The sequence below is a fragment of the Elephas maximus genome, chromosome 6, assembly GCF_024166365.1.
Source record: "Elephas maximus indicus isolate mEleMax1 chromosome 6, mEleMax1 primary haplotype, whole genome shotgun sequence".
Lineage (NCBI taxonomy): Eukaryota > Metazoa > Chordata > Mammalia > Proboscidea > Elephantidae > Elephas > Elephas maximus.
The window spans coordinates 102,691,458-102,716,535 of record NC_064824.1 but is presented as its reverse complement, the minus strand read 5'-3'; the positions used below and the strand labels follow the sequence as shown (position 1 = coordinate 102,716,535).

Sequence of the window (25,078 nt, the reverse complement as noted above, 5' to 3'; positions counted from 1 at the left end):
TTGCTGTGTCCCAGAGGTTTTGATAGGAAGTATTTTCATTCTCGTTGCTTTCTATGAATTTCCTTATTCCCTCCTTGTTGTCTCCTATAACCCAGTCTTTTTTCAGGAGGGTATTGTTCAGTTTCCAAGTATTTGATTTCTTTTCCCTAGTTTTTCTGTTATTGATCTCTAGTTTTATTGCCTTGTGGTCTGAGAAGATGCTTTGTAATATTTTGATGTTTTGGACTCTGCAAAGGTTTGTTTTATGACCTAATATGTGGCCTATTCTAGAGAATGTTCCATGTGCGCTAGAAAAAAAAGTATATTTTGCAGCAGTTGGGTGGAGAGTTCTGTATAAGTCGATGAGGTCAAGTTGGTTGATTGTTGTAATTAGATCTTCCGTGTCTCTATTGAGCTTCTTACTGGATGTCCTGTCCTTCTCCGAAAGTGGTGTGTTGAAGTCACCTACTATAATTGTGGAGGTATCTATCTCACTTTTCAATTCTGTTAAAATTTGATTTATGTATCTTGCAGCCCTGTCATTGGGTGCATAAATATTTAATATGGTTATGTCTTCCTGATCAATTGTCCCTTTTATCATTATATAGTGTCCTTCTTTATCCTTTGTGGTGGATTTAAGTCTAAAGTCTATTTTGTCAGAAATTAATATTGCTACTCCTCTTCTTTTTTGCTTATTGTTTGCTTGATATATTTTTTCCATCCTTTGAGTTTTAGTTTGTTTGTGTCTCTAAGTCTAAGGTGTGTCTCTTGTAGGCAGCATATAGATGGATCGTGTTTCTTTATCCAGTCTGTGACTCTCTGTCTCTTTATTGGTGCATTTAGTCCATTTACATTCAGCGTAATTATAGATAAATAAGTGTTTAGTGTTGTCATTTTGATGCCTTTTTATGTGTGTTGTTGACAATTTCATTTTTCCACATACTTTTTTGTGCTGAGGCGTTTTTCTTAGTAAATTGTGAGATACTCATTTTCATAGTGTTTGACTTTATGTTAGTTGAGTCGTTATGTTTTTCTTGGCTTTTATCTTGAGTTATAGAGTTGTTATACCTTTTTGTGGTTACCTTATTATTTACCCCTATTTTTCTAAGTAAAAACTTAACTTGTATTGTTCTATATCGCCTTGTATCACTCTCCATATGGCAGTTCAATGCCTCCTGTATTTAGTCCCTCTTTTTGATTATTGTGATCTTTTACCTCTTGACTTCCATGATTCCCTGTTATGTGTATTTTTTTTTAATTAATCTTAATTTGTTTGTTTTTGTGATTTCCCTGTTTGAGTTGATATCAGGACGTTCTGTTTTGTGACCTTGTGTTGTGCTGATATCTGATATTATTGGTTCTCTGACCAAACAATATCCTTTAGTATTTCTTGTAGCTTTGGTTTGGTTTTTGCAAATTCTCTAAACTTGTGTTTATCTGTAAATATCTTAATTTCGCCTTCATATTTCAGAGAGAGTTTTTCTGGATATATGATCCTTGGCTGGCAGTTTTTCTCCTTCAGTGTTCTGTATATGTCGTCCCATTCCCTTCTTGCCTGCATGGTTTCTGCTGAGTAGTCTGAACTTATTCTTATTGATTCTACCTTGAAGGAAACCTTTCTTTTCTCCCTGGCTGCTTTTAAAATTTTCTGTTTATCTTTGGTTTTGGTGAGTTTGATGATAATATGTCTTGGTGTTTTTCTTTTTGGATCAATCTTAAATGGGGTTCAATGAGCATCTTGGATAGATATCCTTTCGTGTTTCATGATGTCAGGGAAGTTTTCTGTCAGGAGTTCTTCAACTATTTTCTCTGTGTTTTCTGTCCCCCCTCCTTGTTCTGGGACTCCAATCACCCGCAGGTTATCCTTCTTGATAGAGTCCCACATGATTCTTAGGGTAAAAATATGGAACGCTTCACGAATTTGCGTATCATCCTTGCGCAGGGGCCATGCTAATCTTCTCTGTATCGTTCCAATTTTAGTACATGTGCTGCCGAAGCGAGCACTCTCCTTTCTTTTTGATATGACTCATTTTTTTCTTGCCCTTTCTCAAGTTTTCTCTTCCACACCACCACCTTCATTGTGTGCTTCTAGGGTCCAGGCTTAAAGTGATACATCAAGGAAGGTCCACAGCCTGACGTTGGTGTGGTAATGCATGTGTAAGGAGTTTTTGCTTTCTTCCTTCCTGTAGCCATGTTCCATGTTCCTCTAGATGCCAGGGGGTCTTATTGCAGCTGTGACCCCCAGAGCCTGTTTTGTTTTTTGGCCTCTTTGAACCCTCTTTTCATTCTTCCAGTAGCCATTGATTGTCTTTGCCTGCACAGTACCCCTCTTTCCACTGGAGAACTGCTCTTCCCCCACCCCATGTGGCTCTAGTGTGACTAACAAGGAAGGGCTTAGGGGACTTGACTCAGACCTAGCCAATCATATCACCTTATCCCTTTATCCACAGTGACTGGCTCAAGGATGGTCATATGACTTGTGTAAGGCGTGAGTATCTAATGAGATTAATATTTAGATTTTTTTTTTAGAAGCAAGGGGCTGCTCATCTTCTAGGACAGGGTACTGTGATATTTGTAAATTAGAACTACTTACAGCTTTCTTTTCTAACTCCACGGAGAAAGGTATATGCAATGAGAGGGTTAATACCCCTCGAGTGACAATTAAGCTATATATAATAGAAGTTGGTGGATAAATAAAAGTTGGTGGGTAAGTACAACACTGAGGCAATGCTCCACATGTTCTCTCAAGGGTCCCAGTAGATTGATTCACATTTCCCACAATAGACACACACCTTATTTGCTTTTCTTCTGTCTGTGTCTCATTCTCCACTCCCTCATAGTGCTTCCTGGGATCACTTTCCAAATAAAATACTTACATCCAAAACTTTGGATGGTAGGCAAATAATGATCTTTCAGAAGTGTACATTTTAATCTCCAGAACCTGTGATTACGGCAGGTTATATAGCAATGGCAAATTAAGGTATCAGATGGAATGAAGGTTCCTAATCAGCTTCTTAAAACAGGGAGATTATCCTGGATGACCAAGGCGGTCCTTGAAAGTGAAAGAGGAAATTCAAAGAAAGAACAAGAGAAATGGCAGTTCGAGAAGGATTCAGTTGACCATTACTGGCTTTGAGAATGGAGGAAGGGGACCATGAACCAAGTACAGTAGGTGGGCTCTAGAAGCTAGAAAAGACGTGAAAATGGATTTTCCCCTAGAGCATTCAGAAAAGAATGCATCCTGCTGACACCTTGATCTGAGCCCAATGAAATCTGTTCAGACTTCCGATCTACAGAACTGAAAGATAATACATTTTTAATATTTTAAACAGCTAAATTTTGGTAATTTGTCACATAAGCAATAAGAAACTAATACGTCTGGTGAAAACCCAAACTTCAGATGATTGTTGTTTTCTTATTCTTTTAGGAGTGTTCAGTTACACTTTCCCTGATGTAAAACACTTTCCCTGATATATGATGGGTTAAATGCTTGGTGGGTATGGCTGCCAAAACAATGTAGAAAATTGAACTAACTTAGAATGATGTCTGGATAATTACATTAAACCTCTGTCTCTTTGGCAGAGAAGGCCTTACCTTGGAGCACCAAAGAAGTCTCACTAGGGTACCAATTAATTAGTCCAGCTCTATCTCATATCCAATGCCTGGTTCTGCATTGATATTTCACATTTAAAATATGAAATCATCTAAACATTCCAGTACTAAGAAGTAATTATTGTTAGAGACACTGATGGGCTCAGCTATAGCTGGATGCAAATAGTTTCATTTTTTACTGTAATAAAAATGATTTCTAGCTTTAGAAATAAAATAATACTTCTTCAGATCTCTTAATGCAATGGTCCTTTAAAGTAGAAACTGAAAATGAGCGGCCATAACTTCTTATTTATTTTTTTAAATCCTCAAAGTATTGCCCCATCTCATTTTCTTAGGCAAGCCTTGCTTCCTGATTTTGCCCCACTAATGACCTCAGCTCTCTCTTGATGTTTTAGGACCAAGTGCTCTTTGATTAATCATTCTCTGTGTTAGTATCAAATGGCCCTTGCATTCTTCAAACAGATTGCTGCTTCTGTTAAATAATGCCCTAAATATACAAAGCAGATAAATGATGACCATTGAGCCAATGGGAACAGAACTGAGCTCCAAGCCTGCCTTGCAACTATAATGAAAAGAAACTTAACTGATGAGCTCCATATCTGAACTTAAAATGATTTGTGAAGCTTAAGATCAAGAGGAGTAGAGGCTGAGGTCTCAAGTTAGAGTTACTATGATGAAGTATAGGCTGGGGGAAGAAAGTGTTTTGAAATTGCTTGATATATGTATATCTATATGTATGTGTGTGTGCATTTTTTTCCTTGAAACGGTTAAATGCTTCAAGGAGTAGAGCGTCTTTGGGGGCCAAAGGCCCAGAATGATATGCATCAGGGTTTTATTTTATTTCAGTCTCTTGCTTATTTTAATTTATGAGGTGTGGAGAATATTAGTTTTTAGGATGATTTAATATTTTATGTTGTAAGTGATCTTCTGCAGTCAGTTTGTTAATTAGATACTGCAGACAGGCTGTTTAATATCGTGTGTTGACTCTGCAGGAAAAAAGGAAGAAAGAATATTTCTGATAGGCAAAAAAAAAATCGAAGGCACATGATCAAAGTTCACTTAGAGACCATGTGTTGGAGGCGTTTTGCTGTAGCACAAATTGCATTTTGCCCTTAGAAAGGCTCCCCGAGTGTTCTGGAGATAATTGGAGTCCTCTCTTGCTTTGCTCTCTTAGAAGTTTTTGGGAGCTAGGCAGGAAAAACAGAAGGGAACTAGAGCTTTTTATTTAAATTTTACAAAAGCTATGTCTGGGAGAATTAGAATACTTTTGGAAGTCTGCAACCCATTGAAATGGATTGTCCTATTTTAATATCCTTAGAGGACCCAGTTTGAAATCGTAGCTTTATATTGTTTCCTACGGGCCCTGTCCTCAACACAAACATCTTCTAAATGAAGAAATGACATATAATCTCCCAGCCTATTAATCCTCTATTTAGCTTTTAATTTGGAGAACCTAGGAATGGGGACAACTGACACTGAAGACATAGATGCATTCTCTTCTACTGCGCCAGAGGAAAGCAGTATCAGCTGGCTTCTTTGGTTGGTGTCCATTGTATAGGCTAGACTTTGGTGGCCAAAATTTTGCAAGGACAAAGAAACGCACCGACAGTGGGTCTTATAAAATAACTCCATCATACACACCTTACTTTTACTTTGGGTAGAAGTAGTACATCCACCTTCGGTGAGATATTTTTGGTGAATATTCAAACTATGTTTGAAGGTCAAAAGAGTGGAGCATAAATTGAGCGAAGCATTTTAAGATGAAGTTCATGCGCATGAAATTGAATACTAACATTTCTCTAAAATAAAACCCCTGCCAGAAGTTCCACTATCACAAGCAACCCAACAATAACAAATTATGCTATGACATGGTATAAGATTTCGCATTATGCTTTATAGGAATGCAGTGGTGGTATACAGTCTGAATAAGAGAGTTAAAAATATCTCTCCAATACAAACAAAAACAACACATAACCTCATAACCACCAACGTAACTGGTTTGTTTTTATTCATTTCTTTGTCCTTTGTCTGTTTTATTCCACTTACAATATTTGTATATTCAACTTAAATTCCCTTGATTTCCTGGAGCTAAAGATAATATTTGCATATGATAAATAATTATTTTTCCCATCACAATAGTGTTTTCCAAAGACAAAATAAATCAGCATTTTTTATTATTTTCATTTGAGTTTTATATACCTCATGTACCTCTAATTAGAAAACGGTAGGAACTATAATATATATATATTACAGTAATACCCGTTGCCATCGAGTCAGTTCCGACTCATAGCAGCCCTATAGGACAGAAAAAAACTGCCCTATAGGGCAGCAGTAACTGGTAGATTTGAACTGTGAACCTTTTGGTTAGCAGCCAAGCTCTTAACTACTGCACCACCAGGGCTTTGAGATATATATATATATATAATACATATGCATATATATACAATCATGTATGTTTTGTATATATTAATATTATGGATATATATGAGGATATATATATATACACACACACATACATGTGAAAAAAACTCTTTGCCATTGAGTGGAATCCAACTCATAGCGACCCTATTGGACAGAGTAGAACAGCCCCATAGGGTTTTCAAGGAGTGCCTGGTAGATTCTAACTGCTGACCTTTTGGTTAGCAGCCATAGCTCATAACCACTATGCCACTAGGGTTTTCACACATGTATGTGTTTTATTTTGGCAGCATATATCTTCACTATTGTTATATGGAGTTATTAAACAGAATATGAAATTTTCTTCTATTAAAAACATCTAAATCTGTGCTGAAATACTTTCCCCAATTAATGTTATGATTTATCACCATATCATAACATTGACTCTTCCAAAACTTTATTCTGAGGCAAGAAAAATAAGCACAGCTAAAAAATGAGGTAAATTTTGAAGAACTCAGTAGTTAGAAAGTCACTTTAGCTAAAAAAAATAAAAAATAACTTTATCCCCATTATTAGACATAGTAGGTAAAATAGAAATACTTAATTTCCAGAGTGGAATGCATTTGGGACACAATAGTTAGCCAGCAAATGCATTGGCTGATGCTATTAGAACCTTCACAGTGCATTCTTAAGCATCCATTGCTGCCTCACCCATGGAATAACTTTTACACATTCAATAGAGAGTCATAATATATGAGTAACTGTTGTCTCGATGCTTTAAAGAAAATCATTTTGTTCCCTTAATATGGGGATTTTTAAAAAAAAAAAAAAAACTTCAAAGCTCTGTTCCTATTAGTTATGGTATACTGGCCTAACATCAATCTATGGAAGGTATTATGTACTTGGAAAAAATATATATATGTTTAGTATGATAATGCCATCAACTAGCATAGTTCTAAAGTAGGCCTCCTTTTTTTTTCCTTTTTTCTATCTGCCTTTTAATTTCATTACGATTTCTAAAAATTCTCTGGTAGTGTTACAGTTGCTCCACTGTTAATAGCCTTGAAATAGAAATGTGTTACTTTGCTTAGCAAGAGACATCTGCATACTGTAGAAAAACAAAATCATTTGATGCGATTAATACAGGAAGATGGTTATTCGTACTTTTAATGCATGTTGTTTATACTCAAATATGTTTGCCTTCTAGCCATCTTTAGAGATGTTATTCTGATCTATGATTTAAATCTGTGATGCTTTTAGGATCTACATAAAAAAACAAGTGTTTGCCAGACCATCCAACACCTCCTGCTGCTAGATGGCTGGGTTTTTTTGAATGTCACAAACAGAGCTTTTGATATGGTACCCATGGGCCTCTTTATCTAGGATAATGTAAACAACTACTCCCAACATTTGGTCCTTTCACCATCTTTGACCATGTCATCTTGAAATTTGCCCTTGCAATGAGCAAGAGTCTTTACTCTCACATTAGAAGAGCTCATACTATATTTGAAACTGTCAAAGTATATGAGCCCTGGGAGGGCAATAGGACAGGTTCAAAAGTTTGCAGATAGATGGATTATTACAGGTTTAGAAATTACACTGAGAGAGCATACATACATGCCTTCTCTCATTCCCTCATAGTCTTGCAAATCTCTCGCTACATCATAAATCTTTCTATGTCCGTGCCCCCATTCTCTAACCATTTCACAAGTGGTCAGTCCAAGGCCTCAAATTTACACACACAGCTCTGGCACTGACCTCATCAGATGGCACGATTTATGTGTTGGAGCCAGTGACCGAGTGTGGAATACGATCCAGCTCTCCTGAAGCGTGGCTGAAATGCTCTCATCAGATGGTTCCTGCTTACCATTCATGGAATGTCAGAGCTTAAAGGGACCTTTGAGAGCACCTATTTCAGCTCCCTCCTTTTGTAGATAGGGGCAGAAACTCAGAGGCAAAGCAATTTACCTGAGGGTTGTCCTCCAAAGAAAGCTTCCTCTCTAGTAGTCTGGAATGGTTGCCCTTGCAATTCCTTTAAGAAGATAGAGCTTATTCCCCTACCATAACCTGGAGCCCAAGAAGCACTGACTATAGAGATTTTAAGCCCTAATAAATTTATATGCCAAGTGAACAGAACTCTGCCTTTCTTGCCTTTGTTTCATGGAGTCATAAGAGAACCTAATGGGGAATTGTGGCAAGGTTAAGAGGCCAAAGAGAATGTCTTTCTTATCCCTGAAGGTAGGTTTCACAAATGGCAAATAAAATGCAAGAAAGATGTTCTCCAATCTCCACTCAACTTAGTGATCAGCATTCCCAAATTTGGTATGTGTAAAAAGCGGTACCTCAAATCAGTAGGGAAAAAATGGACCATCTGAGACTAAAGGGTAGGCATCTGGAAAAAATAAATTGGGTCTTTACCTTCTACCCTACATGAGGATAAATTCCAAAATTTTAAATATTAGAAATAAAACCATAAAGGTACTAAAAGAATATGGTAAAAACTTTAATTCTTGGGATGGAAAAAAATTTTTTTAAACTATGATTTAAAACCCAGAAGCCATAAAAGGAAAGATTGATAAATCCGACCACTAAAAATAAAAACTTCTACATGGACGACACACACGCAAACACACACCTACAAGCAAATTCAAAGGATAGAGAACCCTATAAACTAGGAAAAATATTTTCAACCCATATAAATAAAGGGTTAATCTCCCTAGTGGGTAAAAATTTCCTACAAATAGAGAAATGAAAGCCCAACAAGCTGATGGAAAAAACTGGGCCAAAGATCTAAACACATAGTTCACAAAAATGAGATACAAATGGCTCTTAAACATTTGGAAAGATGTTCGACCTCACTCATAATAAAAGATATGCAAATTAGAACTACATTGAGATACCATTTTCTCCTATCAAGTTGGCAAGAATCCAGAAGTTTGATAACACACTCCATTGGCGAGGCTATAGGAAACAGGCCCTCTCTACATTGCTTGTGGGAGTGTATGTTAGCATAACCCCATATGGAGAGCAATTTAGCAAAATCCATCAAAATTACAAATGCATATATCTTGTGCCCCTGCAATTTTACTTCTGGAAATTTATGTTGCAAGTGCACTTGCAAATGAATGAAAGGGCATATGTTTAAGGTGTTCACTGCAGTGTGGTCTGTAAGACAAAAAAATGGAAATAATGTAAATTGTTAAATCTAGTAAATTGCTTTTAAAAACAGTAAAATAAAGCGCCATACTTTCATACAACAGAATATTATGCAACTTAAAAAAAAAGAATGAACTATTATAGCAACATAGAAAGCTTTTCAAGAGACCTTGGTGAATGAAAAAAAAAAAGCAAAACACAAAGCAGTATGTATAGTATGCTGCCTTTTGTATACAAAAGAGGAGAAATAAGAATATGCATTAAATTTTTTCTTATGTACATAATGAAACTGGAAGCATTTGCAAGAAACTAAGCACAGTAATTACTATTAAGAGGGAAACAAGGTACAGGAATGACAAGGAAACTTCTCACTGTTTTTCTGTATGTGTATATATATGTATATATTTGCATGTTTCTAAGTACATAGAAACATGTGAATGCATTATCTTTTCAAAAAGTTTTTTTTTTTTTTTATTTCAAAGAAAAAATCATTATGTCCCCTGCTTGACTCTAAAGAGGCTAACAGGTCTCTATTTTAGCATCAAGGTTAAGACTTCTAGAGTAATATGTTGTTGTTGTTAGGTTCCAACTCATAGTGACCCTGTGTACAACAGAATGAAACACAGTCCAGTCCTGCACCTTCCTCACAATCGTGCTTGAGCTCATTGTTGAAGCCCCTGTGTCAATCTATCTTACTGAGGGTCCTCCTCTTTTTCTCTGATCCTCTGCTTTACCAAGCATGATATCCTTTTCCAGGGACTGGTCCCTCCTGATTACATGTCCATAGTATGTGAGACAAAGTCTCACCAACCTTGCTTCTAATGAGCATTCTGGTTGTACTTCTTCCAAGACAGATTTGTTCATTCTTCTGGCAGCCCATGGTATATTCAATAATCTTTGCAAATACCATAATTCAAAGGCATCAATCCTTCTTTGGTCTTCCTTATTCATTGTCCAGCTTTCACATGCATATGAGGCAAATGAAAACACCATGGGTCAGTCTCACTTTAGTCCTCAAAGTGACATCTTTGCTTTTCAACATTTTAAAGAGGTCTTTTCTGCAGATTGCCCAGTGCCATGCATCTTTTTTTTTTCATATAATTTTTTTTTTATTAACTTTTATTAAGCTTCAAGTGAACGTTTACAAATCCAATCAGTCTGTCACATGTAAGTTTACATACATCTCACTCCCTACTCCCACTTGCTCTCCCCCTCTTGAGTCAGCCCTTTCAGTCTCTCCTTTCGTGACAATTTTGCCGGCTTCCCTCTCTCTCTATCCTCCCATCCCCCCTCCAGACAAGAGTTGCCAACACAATCTCAAGTGTCCACCTGATATAATTAGCTCACTCTTCATCAGCGTCTCTCTCCCACCCGCTGACCAGTCCCTTTCATTTCTGATGAGTTGTCTTCGGGGATGGTTCCTGTCCTGTGCCAACAGAAGGTCTGGGGACCATGGCCACGGGGATTCCTCTAAGTCTCAGTCAGACCATTAAGTTTGGTCTTTTTATGAGAATTTGGGGTCTGTATCCCACTGATCTCCTGCTCCCTCAGGGGTCCTCTGCTGTGCTCCCTGTCAGGGCAGTCATCGATTGAGGCCGGGCACCAACTAGTTCTTCTGGTCTCAGGATGATGTAGGTCTCTGGTTCATGTGGCCCTTTCTGTCTCTTGGGCTCTTAGTTGTCGTGTGGCCTTGGTGTTCTTCATTTTCCTTTGCTCCAGATGGGTTGAGACCAATTGATGCATCTTAGATGGCCGCTTGTTAGCATTTAAGACCCCAGATGCCACATTTCAAAGTGGGCGCCATGCATCTTTTGATTTCATGACTGCTGCTTCCATAGGCATTGATTGTGAATACAAGTAAAATGAAATCCTTGACAACTTCAGTTTTTTCTCCATTTATCATGATGTTGCTTATTGGTCCCGTTGTGATACTCTCTGTTTTCTTTATGTTGAGGTGTAATCCATACTGAAGGCTATAGTCTTTACTTTTCAACAAGCAAGGCTGTGTTATCTGCATATCACAAGCTGATAATGAGTCTTCCTCCAATCCCAATGCCTCATTTTTCTTCATGTAGTTCAGCTGCTCAGATTATTTGCTCAGCCTACAAATTGAATATGGGGTGAAAGGATATAACCTTGACACACACCTTTTTTGACTTTAAATCACGCAGTATCCCCTTTTTCTGTTCAAACAACTGCCTCTTATTCTAAATACAGGCTCTGCATAAGCACAATTAAGTGTTCTGGAATTCCCACTCTCTGCAATGTTATCCGTAATTTGTTATAATCCACACAGTCGAATGCCTTTGCATAGTCAATAAAACACCAGTAAATATCTTTCTGATACTCTCTGCTTTCAGTCAATAATAGCCCTTGTTGCATGTCACCTTCTGAATTCAGCTTGAATTTTTGGCAGTTCCCTGTTGATGTACTGCTGCAATCACTTTTGAATGATCTTCAGCAAAATTTTACTTGCATGTGATGTTAATGATATTCTTCAATAATTTTGGCACTCTGTTGGATCACCTTTCTTTGGAATGGACAGAAATATGGATCCCTTTCAGTCGGTCGGCCAGATAGCTATCTTCCAAATTTCATGGCAGAGACGAGTGAGCTCTTCCAGTGCTACATCCATTTGTCGAAACATCTCAATTGGTATTCCATCTATTCCTGGAGCCTTGTGTTTTTCCAGTACCTTCAATGCAGCTTGGACCTCTTCCTTTGGTACCATTGGTTCTAGGTCATATGCAACCTCCTGAAATAGTTGAACGTCGACCAGTTCTTTTTGGTATAGTGACTTTGTGTATTCCTTCCATTTTCTTTTGATGCTTTCTGTATCATTTAATATTTTCCCTATAAAATCCTTCAATATTGCAACTCAAGGCTTAACTTTTTTCTTCAGTTCTTCAGCTTGAAAATGCTGAGCGTGTTCTTCCGTTTTGGTTTTCCATCTCCAGGTCTTTGCACATGTCATTATAATAGTGTACTTTTGTCTTCTCGAGTTGCCCTTTGAAATCCTCTCTTCAGCTTTTACTTCATCATTTCTTCCTTTTGTTTTAGCTACTCTACATTCAAGAGCATCTTTCAGAGTCTCTTCTGACATCTATTTTGGTCTTTTCTTTCTTTCCTGTCTTTTTAATGACCTCTTGCTTTCTTCAGGAAACCTTAGTGGCACAATGGTTAAGAGTTACCACTGCTAACCAAAAGGTTGGCTCTTCGAATCTACCAGGCACTTCTTGAAAACTCTATGGGACAGTTCTATTCTGCCCTATAGGGTGACTATGAGTCGGCATCGACTTGATAGCAACAGGTTTGGTTTGGTTTTGGTTTGCTTTCTTCATGTATGATGTCCTCGATGTCTTTCCACAACTCGTCTGGTCTTTGGTCATTAGTGTTCAGTGCATCAAATCTATTCTTGAGATGATCTCTAAATTCAGGTGGGATATACTCAGTGTCGTACTTTGGCTCTCGTGGACTTGTTCTAATTTTCTTCAGCTTTGCCATCAACTTGCATATGAGCAATTGACAATGTGTTTCGCATTTGGCCCCTGGTCTCATTCTGACTGATGACATTAATCTTTTCCATCATCTCTTTCCACAGATATAGTTGATTTGATTCCTGTTTATTCCATCCGGTAAGGTCTACATGTATAGTTGCCATTTATGTTGTTGAAAAAAGGTATTTGCAGTTAAGAAGTCATTGGTATTGCAAAATTCTATCATGAGATCTCTCGGGTCATTTCTATCACCAAGGCCATATTTTCCAACTACCAATCTTTCTTCTTTGTTTCAAACTTTCACATTCCATTCTAATAGCCGGTAAATATCAGTGCATCTTGATTGCATATTTGATTGATTTCAGACTGTAGAAATTGTTAAAAAATCTTCAGTTTTTTCATGTTTGTCCTTAGTGGTTGGTGAGTAAATATGAGTAATAGTCACATTAACTGGTCTTTCTTGGTCTTTCTTGTAGGCGTATGTATATTATCCTATCACAGACAGCATTGCTCTTCAGGCTAGATCTTGAAATGTTCTTTTTGACGATGAATGTGACACTATTCCTCTTCAATTTGTCATTCCTGGTATAGTGGACCGTACAATTGTCTGATTCAAAATGGCCAATACCAGTCCTTTTCAGCTCGTTAATGCCTAGGATATTGATGTTTATGTGTTCATTCCATTTTTGACAATTTCCTTTTATCCTTGATTAATGTGGGGCTACAGAAGCCTTAATCCACTCACTTGTCCTTCTTTCCTTCATTCAATAAACAAATGTTTATAGTTTGCTGTGTGACAGGTGCTGTGCTAGGCTCTGATGGTATATGGAGACGAAGGCCACTGGAGCTTTGCTTCACTGAGCCTACATTCTAGTCCAGGGTTTGGAGTCTAGGGGTCTTCAATCAGCATACAAGGACTATAGGATCCATATCAACAAGTTTTGCTTCATTATGATAGCATCATAAGTGTGAGAACATTTAAATCTCCTTTGGAATAAAGTTAAAAATTCAATATCCCTGATTTTTATGAGCAAACAAGACGTTTACAGGCTGGAGGCATTTTGGTTTCTCTCAATAACACCTCTTTGTAGAGTTCCACAATTTCTTTTATTGTGAATAATACAATATAATTTGAAACTCTATTCCAAATATGGCCATTGCTTATACTTACCCAGGGTTGTAATAATTTCCTGTGATTTATATTGATGCCTTTATAGGATTATAGTCTATGACTACATTCTTTTCCTTTTTTTTCTTTCTTCACAGTTTTATTACGTTACGTTCCATTATGATGACTTTTTTAAGCCAAATATCTCTTCCTGTATGTTCATACCAGTCCCTTGAATAGCATTCTCTTCTTCCTTGATTCTCCTACTCTATTCCAGGCAGATGAGCATTCTTGGTCAAGCTATATTATTAGCTCCGTGTGTGTTTGCGCGTAAATGTGTGTATATCTGTAAACATATCTGCATATTTCAGGACTAAGCTTATTAGATAATGCTTTCAGGACTGTCCAATAGAGCTTTCTGTGATAATTGAAATGTTCTATATAGCTGTGAACTACATAAGACTATTGAACACTTCAAATATGACTAATCAACTGGGGGACTGAATTTTAAATTTTATTTTCTTTAAATTTAAAACACTGGAAAGAAGGGACAAGATGTGAATGCAACGTATGAGGCCTCAAGGATCATAGCCATCTGTCCAAACTGCAACATACCAAGGTGGGGAGATCACAATAGTAGAAGTCTCTGAGCCTTGGAAATTCTAATCAGATGGCAAAGGCTTCGTGCTTTGTGAAAGGTAGTCCACACAGATTGAACATGGTTTCCAAATAGTGGTTGAAGTACAAAGATGGTGTATAATGCATTCCTTCTACACTCTCACAAAAAGCAAGCCTGCAAGTATCATAGAGGTTGCGTCAGAACTCTAGAGTTCAAGACTAAATAGCAGTCATTGAGTACGTACCAGGAATATAGAGAAAAATGTCATCTTATGGACTGAGCACTCTAGTATGTGTTAAGGGGAAAGATGGATACACAGGGACTTGCCCCAGGTAACGTGGATGTCAGACTCAGGAAAGTAAACCTAACTCTAGACCTCACTCTCTGGTGGGGATAGACTCCTAATGCACAGCCCACCTGGGCACATTTTAGCTCAAGACCTGACTGTAGTTATGCCAGTGACCTGGAAGTCTTCACTATCTGTGGGTGGATAGGCTCATGTAAGCAGTAATTGACAAGCTGCAAGTCTATCCAGCTCAGCCTTCTTTAGTTGCCCCTCATTACTTACACTATCTGGTTCATATACCCCACTCTGGCACTCAAAGCTGTCCACAAAATGGCACCCACTGCTTTGTTCAGCCTTTGTTTCCATGAATCTGCCATATTCAACTTACGCTCCAGTCAAACTTGGTTGAATATGCTTCCTTGAACATGCCCCAGCCCCTCCCACGTCCATGCCCTTGCTCAAGCTGCTACCAGAAAGTCTCTCCTCCACCATCTCCTTCTGTCAAAAAACCATCTACCCTTCATGGCTCATTTCAAGCTGTGCACTCCCTGAAGTCTTCTTCCCTGAAACCCACAACTGAACGTGCATGCTCCCTGCCAGAGTCCTGTGGTGCTTGGTTAGTGCTGCTGTTTTGGCACTCCTTTCATTCCTCCTTATGTTACAGGCATTAGTGAATTTGTTGAATCTCGCCTCCTGGTTTGTGAGCAGTTTGAAGGCCGGGCTTTCATCATTCATATTTTGTATTCTGGATGGTGCCTAGCACTTGGTAGGTCCCCAGGAATTATTGTTGTTGAACTGGATTGAGAATAGTTCTACATAAGGGGAGAATTTTCATTGCAGTAAATAAAAGAAATAGATATCTTGCTTTATAATGTAAGAAGGCCAAAGCAGTTCTGAGGGTTTATCTGAAAAGTACATAATTGTGACTCATGACATTTTTCAAGTCAAAGGTAGTAAACCAACAATCTAGAGGTCACATGTAGCCTGCATATATGTTTTGTCTGACATAGGGGGTGTGTGTGTACGTGTGTTTTATGGTCAATTTTTAAAATTTTGAAGGATCCATGTAAAAATTCATTTCTAGATTTTCTTGCAGGGGAAAAAATATCAGAACTGCCCATATAGGCCATTCATTCCCCTCTGGCAATTTGCCAGATCACCACAATGCCTCTAGCCCACTACACTTAGATCCTACAAGAATCAAGCTGACTTTCGTATTTCTCATTTCTCAGATCCTATATGCATAGAGTCCATACACCTTTAATAGTGATAATGATCTACCCATGTCATTTATGGAGCTCATATTGTCTATCCTTACATTGTACAGGCTATGATAACTATAATGGTTATAGTTTTGGCCTGCTACTTTCTGTGCCATTCATCAAACTCTCAAGAATGCAGCATATGTTCAGATAAAAATATGATTTAAATCATTTTTCAAGGGGTGGGATTGCAGCTTCATGTCCACCGTCACTTTATAAGTGCAATTTTTAGACAGTAGAGAATTAGTCAAGGGACCCAGGGTGGTAGGGCAAAAGGCATATTTGTCAAAAGCAGAAGAAAGTGGTAGACACTTGAAAAGGAATAGAGTGAAACCTGCATGATATTGGATGCTAACATTTCATTTCATATCCGTAACGCCTTTTGTGTGAAGATTTCCAAGTAGTTCTGAGACAGTAATTGAGCCTCATAGCACTTGAAGAGAAGGGGAAGATGTATTTTCTGCATTTTCTGAGGGAGGAAACTGAGGCACTGTTTGTTCATCGTTGTAAGGGCCTCTCCGCAGGAAAATTGGTAGAAGAATTTAATTATCCGAATTTCTGGCCCCTTCCCTTAATCGCTCATTTTTACTTTTTGGTTTCAAGTGTAATTTACGTTAGATCAATTTAGACGCTGTCTCAGAATTTAATCAATACCATCTGCAAGTTGAAGGCTCTTCTTGGCTATAGCTTAATCTTTAGAAAGCTGTAAGAACTAAAGATTATAAACAGACAAATATAAAACCAAATGGGCCACTCTCTGGCTTACAGGCAAATACCAATGTTTCAAAATCCCTATCTTCCATTATTAATAGTCCCTCAAGGGGCTTCAAACCGATTTGTTCTGGTTTGAACCCCTGCTGATAATCTACATTTCTAACAAGTTCCCAGGCAATGCTAATGCTGCTAGTTGGGGACCAGTTCTGAGAACCACTAGTAGAGCAGTGGTTCTCAAAATTTGTTATACAAAAGAATCACCTGGGGATTTGTTAAAATATAGATTCTGATTCAGTATATCTGGAGGTGGAAATGCAAATTCTCAGTGGGGGTTCGAACCAGAGTGAACCGGTTCAAAGCCCTGGTCTCTCACCATTTCTCTCCCCACCTTCTCACACTAGGTGGGCACTTTAAAGCAGCTGCTTGTGTTCAGCACTTATTTTGATGTCTCGTTCTTAAGACATCTGAAGGGAATCTTCTAACTTCTTTGACCCATGAGAAGTTTAAGTTTTTATAAAAGAAGGATTTTGTTAGCTAGATCAACATTTCAAGTGTTTAGCAAGACCTTTCGATTTAGAAAAAGAATAATGAGCTGATGTTGACTGTTAAATCCATTACTCTAATCACACTCTCAGTGAACCATTACGAGGCACCGATTTAGTATAATATCTTTGCCTACACACTATTTCCAGAGTGTAGGTATTTACGGTATTTTGAGTAGGATCTGGTCATTACATATTCTTTGTAAGAATCATTAGCGATCAAAATCACTCCTCCTGAAACATTATCTTTCCAAGGCCATCCTCCTGACCAAGTAACAAAAACAAGTGGAGAATTCAGGAATTAAATACTAAATCATATGTTGCTTCGCTAATTCCGGAGACTTTTACCTTTTACCTCTGAAAGGATGGGATTAAATAGCTCTTGGGTAAAAGTTGTTAAAGAGCTCTCTCATATATATTTTTGGAACCAGAAAAGGAAAGTGAATGTATAAGACTCCATACAAATAAATCATTGTTGTGGGGGAGGAAATATTCAAATTATACTAGTTTGTGTTTCACATCCCAGTGTATCGACAGATGTTGGTTCTCTCCAAGTTTAAGTACAATTTCTGATGCTCCAAGTCTGCTGTAGGTGAGCAAACCAAAGCTTTACCAACGTCTTGTTGTTAGTTGCCGTCAAGTCAGCTCTGACTCGTGATGACCTCATGTACAATAGAACAAAACATTGCCTGGTTCTGCACCATCCCCACAGTCGTCGGCACGTGCGAGTCCATTGTCGCAGCTGTTGTGTCAGTCCATCACGTGGAGGGTTTCCCTCGTTTTCCCTGACCCTCTACTTTACCAAGCATGATTTCCTCTTCTAGCAATTGGCTTTTGCGGACGATGTATCCCAAGTAAGCAAGAGAAAGTCTTGCCATGCTCGCTTCCAAGGAACATTCTGGCTGTACTTCCTCCAAAACTGATATGTTCATTCTTGTGGTAGTCCACAGTACATTCACTTTTCTTCGCCAACACCACAATTCAAATGTGTCAATTCTCCTTCAGTCTTCTTTTTTCACTGTCTAGCTTTTGCATGTGCCAACTTAAGCCTGGGAAAAATCGCAAGCCGTCATTTCCTCCTAGGTATGGATAATGTTCATATTCAGCATCAGCCCTTTCCAACCCGCCCCATTAGAGCCCTTGGTCTCTACTTGCTGCTCCTTTCCCAGAGCATTCCTTTACTACCATTTGATCATCAGCTTGTTCTGTCATCTCTTCTTGTAGCCAGGTGACCTGCCCTGGATTATTTCATGTTCTGTATTTTTCTAAATTACATTGTTCTCTGGAGTCTCTTGCCCAACTGAAAGAGTTACATTTTCTTTCTCTGTTAGTTAGTCAAAGTATCAATCATTCTGTAACCACCTGTACTACCGTTAACCTTCTTCCTGTCTTCCAAATCAAAACCCATTTCTCACTTCCATATGTCAACACCAGCCACATGCATTGATTAAATGTCTTTCATTTGAAAGCACGCAGTCCTGCTATCCTTGCTTATGTCTGAATGCCTCCCATATGTTCTCCATGCAAGCCTAATTCTCCTGTTCCTTTCCTCTGGAAAGTCATTCTTCATTGTAATAAGCTGCCCAAAGTAAATGTATTCATCATCTTTTTCTCTGACAACCACGTTTCTCCACTACGGGAAATTAAACACTGCAACATATGGCCTGAGCAGCAAACTTTAGTGCTTGCTCGCTCAATTGTTTTAACACATTGCCGCCTTCACATAATATTCTGTTTGCCACAAGCATGTCAGGCTTCCGCTTGACATATGCATTAGACATGTTAATGGCAAGATAGAAACCAAATGAAGCTGACAATATGACGAAAGAAGGGTAAGTGCCTATTAATTACTAAAATTCTCTTTTTCCCACTATTTAGCAAGGAAAAAAAAGCTTAAACTAATGCCTTCGGAACATGCCACCACATTAGCCTGCTGTGGTGCCATCTGACAGATTTTTAAAACCCTAAGCGCTCTGGAAGAGCTTTGTGTAGATTCAGCAAGGCCAGTATAAATGACACTAGTGCTTGCTCCCCTGTCATGTACCCTCTTGGTCTGCTGTTTCTGTTTCCCCAGTCACCATTTATACAATGGACACGCCATAGTTGGTGAATTCTTTTTGTAACTATCCAAATACCACTTGTACATACTCCAGGATTCTTTTCTTTATTGGTTATACATGTAAACTGCTCCGGAATGCTTCACATTTACTGAAAATAGTAGAATACAATTTTCTTCTGGGTCACTGCTTCAGGGATTAGGTCATTCAATGGTTTATAAATCTTTTGGGTTTTATTGTGAATATACTGCAGCTGAATTCATCTTTTAGTTCAGCAATTTTGATCTCAGAATTAGTTAAAAAAAAAAAAGCCATTTGCCTAAAATCAAGTTTTAGTTTTTAGAACTTTACTTTTTTATTAATAACCTTACATTTTCAGTACGTTTACTTATGCATTATGCATATCCCTAGGCAATAGAAAAGCTTAAACATTTTTCAGTTGATATTATATTGAATTTGCTTTTACATAAACAAGTTAGGGCTATATTTTAGTCATGGGTTTTCCTTGGATTTGAAATCATACTAGAGGACATCCAATGGCCAGTAAGTTTTTCAGAATCTCTGAGCCTGATTAGTCTCTATCTTTACTACATTTCCAGAGACCGTAGGAGTCCACAGCTCCTGAGGGCATGTCCTCAACTGTGACAGTATCCTCTTGAACTCAGTGTCAGGCAGTAGTTCTCCAAAGCTTAATTGGAAGAAACAATTTATGGAGGCGTACTGATGACTACCTATGCCTCTGACACTCTAAAATCTATCTTGAGATTAAGCTAGCCAGCAGAGAGCTACGTCTCTGGACATCATCAAATCAGTCCTCTGTAGAATTACTTTTACAGAGTTCAATGTCATCAGCCTGTATTGAGGGACATTATCAGAAGGTGTCCTGTGAAGCTCATTGCACTTGCTATAACAACATTGTTGAAGACATTATCAACTGTATTACACAGTGTCTTCTCTAGGGGACTATATGATAGATTTCTTTCATGCCTCAGTACCAATAATAGTTGCACCATTCCTGAGCACATAGTTTTACCTAAAAAGAGTAGGAATATTGAGTTTGGGGTTTACACATTGTCTATTAGAGGGCTTGGAGCAAGTAAATAGAATCTCATGATTTGTATTTTGTGTCCCAGCCTCCTTGATGGGCTTATCTTTTTTCCCCCTAGATTTCCTGTTGCTCTTATTTTCTCAACTATTTACTTTTAATTAAATTGAATATTATACACACAAATGCATACACACACATACACCTTGTCCAGTAGTCTTATAATTTTTCTGAAATAAAGTAAAGTAAGTTATAAATAAGTAAATATATACACAGACAATAGACTCTAGAACATACACATTTATTCCTATTTATAGATGTACTCCACCACATGTCTGTCAGTTTGTTGAACTCTGGTGGCTTGCATGTTGCTTGGATGCTGAAAGCTATGCTACCAGTATTTCAAATACCTGCAGGGTCACCCGTGGTGGATAGGTTTCAGGGGAGCTTCTAGACTAAGACAAACTAGGAAGAAGGACTTGAAGGTCTATTTCTGAAAAAACTGGCAGTCCACTTCTGAAAATCTTACAAATAGCTGTGGAACATTGTCTGATATAGTGCCAGAAGATGAGCCCCTCAAGTTGGAAGACACTCAAAATACAACTGGGGAAGAGCTGCCTCCTAAGAGTAGAGTCAACCTTAGTGATGTGGATGGAGTAAATCTTTCAGGACCTTCATTTGCTGATGTGGCATGACTCAAAATGAGAAGAAAGAGCTGGAAATATCTATTAACAATCAGAACATGGACTGTACGAAGTATGAATCTAAGAAAATTGGGAGTCATAAAAAATGAAATGGAGTGCATAAAGATTGATGTACTAGGCACTAGTGAGCTGAAATGGACTGGTATTGGCCATTTTGAATCAGACAATTGTATGGTCCACTCTGAGGGAATGACAAATTGAAGAGGAATGGTGTTGTATTCATTGTCAAAAAGAATGTTTAAAGATCTATACTGAAGTACAATGCTGTCAATGATAGGATAATATCCACACGCCTTCAAGGAAGACCAGTTAATACAACTATTACTCAGATTTACCCACCAACCACTAAGGCCAAAGATGAAGAAATTGAAGATTTTTACCAACTTCTAGAAGTCTGAAATTGATCGAACATGCAATCAGGATGCACTAATAATTACTGGAGATTGGAATAAGAAAGTTGGAAACAAAGAAGAAGGATCTACAGTTGGAAAATATCTTTGGTGATAGAAATGATGCTGGAGATTGATAGAATTTTGCAAGACTAACGACATACCTTTGATCAACAACATAAACGGCGACTTTTTTTTTTTTTTAATATATGTAGACCTAGCCAAATGGAACACACAGGAATCAAACTGACTACTTCTGTGGAAAGAGACCATAGAAAATCTCAATATCATCAGTCAGAACAAGGCCAGGGGCAGAGGGTGGAACAGACTATCAATTGCTCATCTGAAAGTTCAAGTTGAAGCTGAAGAAAATTAAAACAAGTCCATGAGAACCAAAACACAAACTTGAGTATATCCCACCTGAATTTAGAGACCATTTCAAGAACAGATTTGACCCATTGACTGAAGACCAGATGAGATGTAGAATGATATCAAGGACATCTTACATGAACAAAGCAAAAGGTCATTAAAAAGATAAGGAAGAAAGAAAAGACCAAATTGGATGTCAGAAGAGACTCTGAAACTTGCACTTGAACTTAGGGTAGCTAAAGCGAAAGGAAGAAATGACAAAGTAAAAGAACTGAACAGATTTCAAAGGGTGTCTCAAGAAGACAAAGTATTACAATGAAATGTGCAAAGACCTGGAGTTAGAAAGCCAAAAGGGAAAAACATGTTCAGCATTTCTCAAGCTGAAAGAACTGAAGAAAAAATTCAAGCCTCAAGTTGCAATTTTGAAGGAGTCTATGGTTAAGGTATTTAACGACACAGGAAGCATCAAAGGAAGATTGAAGGAAAACACAGAGTCACTGTACCAAAAAGAATTTATAGATGTTCAACCATTTCAAGAGGTGGCATATAATCAAGAACCAATAATATTGAAGGAAGATGTCCAAGCTGCATTTAAGGCACTGGCGAAAAACAAGGCTTGAGGAATAGATTGAATACCAATTAAGATGTTTCAGCAAACAGATGAAGCACTGGAGGTGCTTACTGGGCTATGCCAAGAAATTTGGAAGACAGCTACCTGGACAACCGATTGAAAGAGATTCACATTTGTGCCCATTCCGAAGAAAGGTGATCCAACAGAATGCAGAAATTATCAAACAGTATCATTAATATCACACCCAAGTAAAATTTTGCTGAAGAGTCATTTAAAAACGGTTGCAGCATTACATCAACAGGGAACTGCCAGAAATTCAACCCAGACTCAGAAGAGGATGTGGAGTGAGGGATATCATTGCTAATGTCCGATGGATCTTGGCTGAAAGCAGAGAACACCAGAAAGACGTTTACCAGTGTTTTATTGACTATGCAAAGGCATTCAACTGTGTGGATCATAACAAATTATAGATAACATTGCAAAGAATGGGAATTCCAGAACACTTAATTGGTGCTCATGCAGAACTATACATAGATGAAGAAGCAATTGTACTAAGACAACAAGTGAATATTGCGTGGTTTAAAATCAGGAAAGGTGTGCATCAGTGTTGTATTTTATCACGATACTTATTCAATCTGTATGCTGTGCGAATAATCTGAGAAGAAGAAGAATGGGGCATCAGGATCAGAGGAAGACTCATGAAAAACCTGCATTATGCAGATGACACAATATCCCTTGCGGAAAGTAAAGAGGACTTGAAGGACTTACTGATGAAGATTAAAGATTATAGCCTTCAGTATGGATTACACCTCAACATAAAGAAAACAGAAATCCTCACAACTGGACCAAAAAGCGACAACAAGATAAACAGAGAAAACACTGAAATTGTCAAGGATTTCATTATACTTGGATCCACAATCAACAACCATGGAAGCAGCAGTCAAGCAATCAAATGACATATTGCAGTGGGCAAATCTGCTGCAAAAGACCTCTTTAATGTGTTAAAAAACAAAGACATCACTTTGAGGACTAAAGTGCACTTGACTCAAGCCATGGTATTTTCAATTACCTCATATGCACGCGAAAGCTGGACAATGAATAAGGAAGACCGAAGAAGAATTGATGCCTTTGAATTACGGTGTTGGTGAAGAATATTGAATATACCATGGACTGCCAGAAGAACAAACAAGCCTGTCTTCGAAGAAGTATGGCCAGAGTGCTCCTTGGAAGTGAGGATGGTACTTTGGACATGTTATGAGGAGGGACCAGGCCCTGGAGAAGGACATCATGGTTGGTAAAGCAGAAGGTCAGGAAAAAAGAAGAAGACCCTTGATAAAATGTATTGACACAATGACTGCAACAAGGGGCTCAAACATAGCAACTATTGTGAGGATGGTGCAGGACTGGGCAGTGTTTGTTCTGTCGTACATGGGGTCACTATGAGTCTTAACCGAATCATTGGCACCTAACAACAACAACATAGATGTATGTATTTTCAAACACATTCAATATATACCAGCCTACAGAAAAATATATATATACTGGGTACCATGCTCACTGTGTTTAATACCACATGTGATGGTTATGGTTGTGTGTCAACTTGGCTAGACCATGATTCTCAGTGGTTTGGCAGTTATATAATGATATAATCTGGTAGTTATGTAATGATGTAGTTATTCTCCATTTTGTGACATAATGCGATCACCTCCATGATGTGATCTGATATGATCAGCCAATCTGTTGTAAGGGGAGTTTCCTCAGGGGTGTGGCCTGCATCCAATATATATATATATACATTCTGGCAAAGTTCACTGGCCATTGCTCACTCTGGCTCCTGCATCTGGCTTATCATCATCTAATCTCTAGTTCTTGGGTCTTGAACCAGCAGCCTGCCATCTTACCTGCCAATCTTGGATTTGTCAGCCTCCGCAGACCTTGAGCCAGCAGGCTGCCATATGACCTGGCAATCCTGGGTTCATCAGCCCCTGCAGCTACGTGAGTTAGAAGATGCCTCCACCCTGATGCCTGACCCATGGACTTGGAATTTGCCAGTCTCTATAGCTCTGTGAGCTATTTCCTTGAGATAAATCAACTTCTCTCTCTCTCTCTCCCAAGTCTATAGGTTCTCTACGAGTCAGAACCGACTCAGTGGCATTGAGCTTTTTATATGGGGCCCTGGTGGTGTAATGGTTAAGAGCTCGGCTGCTAACCAAAAGATCAGCAGTTCGAATCCTGCTGTTGGAAACCCTATGGGGCAGTTCCACTCTGTCCTATAAGGTCACTATGAGTTGGAACAGACTCGACAGTGATGGGTTTGTTTGTTTTTATTTTATATATGTGTATATATATTATATATATATACACTTTACTGGTTTTGCTCCTCTAGAAGCCAGCCTAAGACACACACAACACTGATATGAGAATTCCATACTTTTTTTGAGAAAATACAGTTTATCTCTTGAGTAGGAGGCTATAAAAGAAATACAAGAATGTATGCACACTATACATTTATAGTTCCACACAAAGAATTACATGTAGAAATATATCTAAGAGTTAGGAGGCTACTGAGGAATAAAAGCCAGGAAAGTAATTTTAGACCATCTTGTTCTATCAGTCTTCATATGACAATAATAGTACTATTAATATTTCCAGAGTAAATAGTTACACATATGTAGGAGTTTTGATATCATTAAAATATGTTTTCATTTATTCCATAAACATTAAAGAAACAACATGTTAGGCACAAAGGATACTGGGATGGATGAGACACA

At 38.2% G+C, this 25,078-nt stretch overlaps 1 non-coding gene across 1 annotated transcript; it reads right to left on the bottom strand.

Moving 5' to 3' along the window:
• Positions 1-1,876: 1,876 nt before the first annotated feature.
• LOC126078604 (U6 spliceosomal RNA) lies at positions 1,877-1,983 on the bottom strand. The gene has a single exon (XR_007518090.1). It is a non-coding gene; the product is annotated as a U6 spliceosomal RNA (small nuclear RNA).
• Between the last annotated feature and the right edge of the window lie 23,095 nt (positions 1,984-25,078).